Here is a 7518-nt window from a genome sequence, read left to right as displayed (position 1 = left end):
CAAGCCAGACAGCAGAGAGCATTTTGAATGCAATGTGTGAAAACAATGAGGTAAGACTAGATGAGATTGAGCTAATGTGCCATGATGAACAGGCCAATTCATAATTGTAGGCTAAATCACATGAGTGAAACTTATCAGCTGTACGACTATGTCCTGTGTTTAATCATGTGGATTGCGAAGGAAAAAAATGTTTATGCTGTGTGTAATGTTGTGTTTTGTCCTGTGTTTCCTTTACCTGACAGACTACATTGGATGACACAATGATTAGTCAACCATGTCCTGGGCCTGGTTCTTCAAATGGCAGTTCATCTATGCCCCCACCTCATTCATCTAGGCCCCCACCCTTTCCATCTCCGGCCCCACCTCAACAACAACAGCAGCAAGAATTGGGGCCCATGAGAGTTCAAAGAGGGAGGAAGAGGCAGGCCACTGCAACCATAACCCCGTACCAGCAACAGGTCCTCAGTGCCATTGCTCAAGAGGAGAATGAGCAGAGCGTTTCCTTCTCAGCTTCGCACCCACACTGGCAAGGTTGGAGCCTCGCAAACAGACATTGCTAAAGTGTCGAATGCAGTCACTGTTTTTTGATGTTGAATTTGGAGAAGAATGAATGAAATTATTAAATTAAATTATTACATTTAAACACCGACATCTGCTTTGTACCTCTTTCATTACATTACATATTCTGAAGGAGATTTAACATTTTATTTTGTTTTATCACTACAATACCCACTTTGATATACATAGGAGCCACACAATTTCTATTAGGTATACAACATTTATTTAAACTTATGTCACCTTTATCGTTCATGGGTGTGGTACTGCTTCCAAGATTCAGAGAAAACTTCAACTTCACCACATCATCTGTTTGCTGGTGATGAAATGGAATAGCTTTTAAGCAGAAGCTTTGGGTAGCTCTTAAAAGAGCTGTTGGTTTTGTTGGTTCTTGTAAGGCCCAGATGTTATCCTGCCAGTGAACTCGTCCAGCTTCAGACATGAAGTACTGAGCAAACTTCTCCCTCACTGCCACAACATCTCTGCCAGCATTGTTGGTGCCAAGGCGAGGTGCGTTCTGGAGACCTTGTGATGGCTCTGCTGTGGATGTTCCAGTAGATGACCTAGCAGGTATTGTAGTGCTGGCATCCCACCTCAGAAAGTTATGCAGCATGCAGGTGGCCTTTACCACGTTCTCTGCCACTTCTGGAGAGACACACAGCACCCGACGGTACACTCTCCATTGGGATGCCAGTATGCCAAACGCACACTCGACCATTCTAAGCACGTGAGAGAGACGGGTGTTAAACACTTATTTTTCTCCAGTGTTGTAGCCAGGGTATTGGCGCATGATGTTACGGCGCAAGGGGAAGGCTTCGTCTGCCAGAAACACATGAGGCATCGGGCCAAGATGTTCTGCCCTCAGAGGATGGAGTAATCCGGGATACCAAAAGTGTTCTACCGTAGGGCAGTACCAAAAGCGGAGGAGGAGAGGGTTCCCCCATCAGTTTCTTCCATAGGCCCTGATGTCAACAAGCCTGAAACAGTACCTGGCGTCGACTACAGCCAGAAGGACGATGGAAAAAGTGCCTTTATAATTGTAATAAACAGAGCCACTGGAGGGAGGAGCCTCAATTACTATCCATTGCCCCTAGGCAGTTAGGGAAATCCAGCTGTTGGAATCCAGTGGCTCTCTTTCTCCCCCACTGCTTTGTCTGGAATAGGCATGTAATCTGGCAGGAGGCAATCCCAAATAGCTGTGCAGACCTGATGAACTATGCCTGCCACAGTGCTGGCACCCATCCTGAAGGCGAAAGCGATGGACCGGAATGAATCGCCAGTTGCCAGATACCTGTCCAAAGAGTGATATTTAGTTTAGTCTGAAACAATTGAGCAAGCATACATACACCTGTTGATCTTGATTGTAGCCGTTAGCAGTTAGATAGCAGTTTCTATTTAATTTGCAGGCCTGACAGTCAGGTAGGTAATGCTAGCAGTCTACATCCTGTCCAGCGAGGGGCGCTATACATATAAAATAGGCCTACGTATGCTGAAAAAGTGAGAACAAGCTCTGCAACACCAAAGAGTATGGGAGGCAAGACAACATAGCTTACATTAGACCTGTTGCTAGGTAACCTACTACCTGCTTGTTACTAGTAGTAAAATAAGCTACGAGACTTACGTCTGATTTCATAGGCCTTTTTCTAAATATATTTGCGGATTTACCTTAAACATATGCTGAGTCGTTCCTCTGGACTGATGGCTTGCCTCATGTGGGTGTCTTGCCTTATTATTGAAGGCGCGACGATGCGCAAAAGGGTTTCAAATTGACTCTTGTCGTGTCTGAAATACGCACTGAACTGTGCATTATCAAACCGTAGCTCTTGAATCAAACTATGAAACGCACCGTACTGCTGCCGTCCCCGGTTTATATCATGCACCCACAAACGGGAAGGTTCGTCGTTATCCTCGTCGTTGGCATCTAACGCCAAAACAAGGGCTAATTTTCTCATCCTCGACATTGTAACTAGTTGACACTGATTCAAGTAGCATAGTCAAACCACTTTGATACGGTAACCGATTTGCAACATAAATGTACTCTAGAACATTGTGCTCTAGAATGAACTAGACAAAACCACCCTGTCAGTTTTTTAGTTGGTAAAAAACTGCCCGGGTCAGGTGTTTTTTAATATAAAAAAACTGCCTGTGTGAACACGCCCTTAGAGAAACAGCCTAGCCATGGAGTTGGAGTGATTGTGCGAGAGAGAGCGCACCTGCCGTGGTGATGTTTGGCTTGTTGTGTATGTTGGCTTTGTGTATGTGTTCAATGATGCATCTGTCTGATCGTATTAGCTGTAGATGGATGGTTAAATAATGTCACAAGATCAGTTATACTGCAGGCTCTCATTTGCAAGTGCACTGATTGTCTCCGATATGCTATATGCCTGGCATTTATTCAGTTCATTGTTCTTCTGAGTGCGCAAGAATGGTGCCAATTGTCGTGTTTGCATTGTAATGCACAACTTTGCTAGCCTGGCACCGCCCACCTACCTACTTTCGCTCTTTTTTCATTTCACTTCAGTACTAGGTCTGGGTCCGCTTCATATGCATGGGTTCCTTGGAAGCTAGGTTCAACAGACACCCGCCTCCAAGTGAGTGAACGTTTGTCAATTGGGCATTTCCAGACCTTCTGTACAAATTAAATTAATTACGATGGTCTGGTAGGACCAGTGCCGTGTTCCAATACCCGTACTTCCATGAGTATACTTAAAGGAAGTACACAATCTGCACTATCCGTACTAACTTGAGTACGCTAATTTTTTAGATGTGATTGCTGTTCCAAATCGAGCACTCTGTGGTGCACTTACCGGAAATGACGATCACGACTGCCGCCGTGGCTCCTCCCCCGCAATAAACATCTCGCTTTGAACGGTGAACTCTTAACGCCTAGCAGCTATAAAAAGCTATAAAAACTATAAAAACTACAAAATTACTATTAATGCAGGCTATGTGGAAAATGCGCCGACTTTGGCTCAGCCTGGCTCCGCCTCTTCCGCTACGTAGCTAAGATGGCTGCCGTTGAGTACGGGGAGTGTCCTTCGATCCACACTTCACGATTAGCCCGTTTTGAGTACGGCATCCGGGTCCTTGAAGTATACTTCTTTTCGCCGGATCTGAATTGGAACGTACTGTGTACTCAAATTTTGGCTAGTAAGTGCGGACAGTACGGGTATTGGAACACGGCACAGGCTACACCAGGCCTATTCAACTAGCGGCCCGTGGGCCAAATGCGGCCCCTCTTAATTATTTTCTGGCCCGCAAGAGGTTGCATGCAAAAAATCAATTAAATAAAGGAGAAACATATTTGCATGCAAATCAGGTTTCTGTGTGTAGCCGGTGATACTAGCCAGTATCAGTACCCGACAATCAGGAACTGGCATCACTTATTCAATGTTTGGCTCAACCGATACATGTGAGTCTAGCTTTTCTCATATGAATGCCATCAGAACAAGGCCACGTTGCTCCATGACCTATGAGAAGCTGCATGAGAGTCTCAGGATGAGCCAAACTAGGCAAACAAGGCAGTGCAACCTTTCTTACTGACTCACTGGCTCAAAATGTCTCACATGTACAGTAGTTCTGTTTTGTAATGATTCAAACAACATTGTTGAATTCTAAATACGTGTCCAAAATATGTGAGAAAAAAATCTTTTAGAATGATACGATTAAAAGTGAAGAAGGAAGGAATGCGTCTGACAACACGGGACAACAAGGACGTTGTGTTGCATGTGAGTCTTGAAGCATTTAATTGAATATCACTATGTGGGAGAAATACCACCCTGCCGACTGGTGGAAAGTGAATGGAAGAAGGTTCCCCAGGCTTTCAAAGTTAGCGCGACAATACCTCTGCATCCCCGCAACTTCGGTCCACAAGGCTGCGTTCGCGTCTGACCCGCGAGCATGTTAACATGCTTATATTCCTAAACAAAAATATGTAGGCTGGAGTTACTGTATGCTATGGACAGTAGGGACAGTCACCACCGTATGTGAGTCGCTCTTTTTTTTCTTAATGTGTTGTCTCTCGCTCCGCTTTTCTTTCGGCTTGGTGCCTCTTGGAGTCGTTACATTTTGCCAAAACTGTGATATTTTAGCAACAAGTTCAGCCTTATATATGTTCAATAAGGTATTGCTTTTAGATAGACTAGTTCATGCAATTGTTTGTAAATGGGTGGCTCATCTTTTTGTTGCGAGCCTTTTCCGCGCGCCGGCTGCAGCCTATAGGCATTATATGTCGGCCTTTTTCCCCCCGTTTTTTCAAAACAGTTATACCGTTTAATGCCTACTGCCTTTGTTTGATTATTGTTGTCCGATAAGTTGGCTACTTATTGTAATTGGAATAGGCTACAGATTTAGTCTTGTTGAATCGTTTCCAAACCTTTAAGAGCGCCTGTAGGCGCATTGTTCGGACTTTACGAGCGCCGCATAGGCCTATAACCTATAATGCCTGTATTTATTATTTCAAAACTGTTAAACAGTTGTAGGTCTTCAAGTTAACTGTATTGTATTAATGTTGGCCCATACATTATTGTTGGAATAAAGATTTCATTGATAAGAACATGCTGCATTTTCTACCAACGGGAATTTCAATAGGCCTATAGCCTAGAAAAAAGTTAATGATTAATCGATAATTGATCGATAACTCTAGCGATGCTCGATCAAGGAAATTTCTTCAAATGCCCGTGCGCGTGTGTGTGTGTGCACACGCGAGTACGTGCGTGTGTGTGTGTGTTGTCATGTAGGCTATACATGGGTAACAATCACGTGACCTTTTTATTGTGGCGGCCAACTTTAGGACCATAGCGCCAACAACCGATTCCAGGGGAATAAAAAACACATGGGTTGGGGGTATTATGTGTGTATTGTAATTGCACATTAATTGTTACCACAATGTGACCATGTACAATAAACATCACAAGTTTTATGTAATTGAATGAATAATATTTTTCAAACTAATTTTATACACATATATATATATTAGTGCTGTCAGTTAAACACGTTATTAACGGCGTTAATGTAAACCAATTTTAACGGCGTTAACTTTTTTATCGCGCGATTAACGCAATTCTTTTATCTTTTTTAAAAACTTTATTTTTTCTCTTCTTTGGCTCAAAACAAAGAAGCAGTAGCCTGACTGCTATGTTCAAGGCAGTATCTTTGTATGTTCATCGTTTAATTGCACTATACGTTTTCTTTTTGTATCGTCCTGTTTTGATCAGTATATGCCAATGTTGTTATCAATAAAAAAAAATTTGCACAAGGCAAGCCGATGCACCTCTCCATGTTGATAAGAGCATTAAAATGAGAAAAATTAATGTGACAAAGAAATCAAGGGATATTTAGCATAGAAAAAATGATTGCGATTGATCACGATTGCTCACGATTAATCATCAGTTAACTATGACATTAATGCGATTATTTGAGATTAAATATTTTAATCGCTTGACAGCACATATATATATATATATATATATATATATTGTGGCAGACGCCAGGGAGGAGTGAGGGGAGTGGTAGGTCTGGCAACCTGCTGGCTCCACCCCCAAGCCATATATGGACTTCCTCCCTTTAACGAGGCGAGCCTGGGGATCATTAAGCAGGGGTGCTTGGGCTTAAAGGAGGTAGCAAACGACAGACAGGGGAGGTTGGAGTTGGAAGAGGAGCTAGGTCTAGCAGAGGACAGGCAGGATCTGTGTGATCGCCTAGAAGCACGGAACGCCCTGAGAGAGAGAGACAGGTGGAAGGTGTTGGACGGACTTGAACACATAGGAGGTGGATCAGTGGCGGACTCAGACTGTTTGAAGGGCAGGGGCGAAAAATTAAAAAGGGCACATTCTGGACAACATGGGGCCCCACCAGCGGACACAGTGGCTTTTCTAACTTGATGGTGTTTTGTTCCCCCAACGGAGCCTTAAAGGCAGCGCTGCCTGGAAGGTCCTATCCCCTAACCTTAGCAAGCGCTGCCTTGAAGGTCCCGTTCGGGGCACTTGCTACATCTCCATGTAGCACTTAAAAGGATAGTTGGGCTCATAATTTAAAGGGGGGGTCTGGGGGTCCTCCCCCCGAAAAAAAATTGCTTTGAAGACACTGTTTCCCCTTATTCTAGCGACTTTATAAACACCAAAATGAGTTGTTCACATCATTGTGCACTTTCACATTTTAGCCAAAGAAAGGAGGAAGCCCTACTGCTTTCATCTTTACTAACATTTAAGTAAAAATTAGACTGGAGAAAATTCAATGTGCCGCTACCATACAGTCTTTGACCGCTGACAGCCAGCTACGGAAACATTTTAGGAAGTTTTCCTTCATGTTGAGGTGATAGCTGACCATTATTGTCTCTCTTGCATGAAATGACCTACACTTGAATGATCTTGAACGCTCAAAAAAATTATACATTTTAAACAGATTATGCAAACTGAAAATATTAAGTTTTTCTAACTTGGCATCTAATTGCGCTTTTCCACTATGGGTACTGACATACTCTTAATCCGCCTTTTGCTTCGTTATCCAGTGGAGATTTAAGTACCACTCGATGTAGCTGTTTGTCATGGCGACGCCACATGAAAGCAACGCCTCGCATTCCCTGTTCGTCAGCTACCAAAGAGAGGAACGTCTGCACCTCAATAGCTAACCACAACATGTTTTTTTCGGTTTGCCGTATTCTTGCTCCAGAGGGCACATCATCATCATCAGGGGCAACCTAGGGCACTCATTAATTTTTGTTCACGTGTAAAGGGCAGCCAATAAGGCACTTTCTCTCATTTTCACCACCATAGAGGGCTCTTTAGCACACTTTTTCAACCATGGGGGCACCAGACGGGCAGAAGGGCACTAGAAGGGCACCAGACGGGCAGAAGAGCACTAGAAGGGCACTATAAGGACCAGACGAGCAGAAGGGCACTATCAGGGCACTAGAAGGGCACTGGAAGGGCAGTAGAAGGAACAGACGGGCAGAAGGGCACTATC

Source organism: Gadus morhua, chromosome 4 (assembly GCF_902167405.1).
Source record: "Gadus morhua chromosome 4, gadMor3.0, whole genome shotgun sequence".
NCBI lineage: Eukaryota > Metazoa > Chordata > Actinopteri > Gadiformes > Gadidae > Gadus > Gadus morhua.
This window is presented reverse-complemented; position numbering follows the sequence as displayed.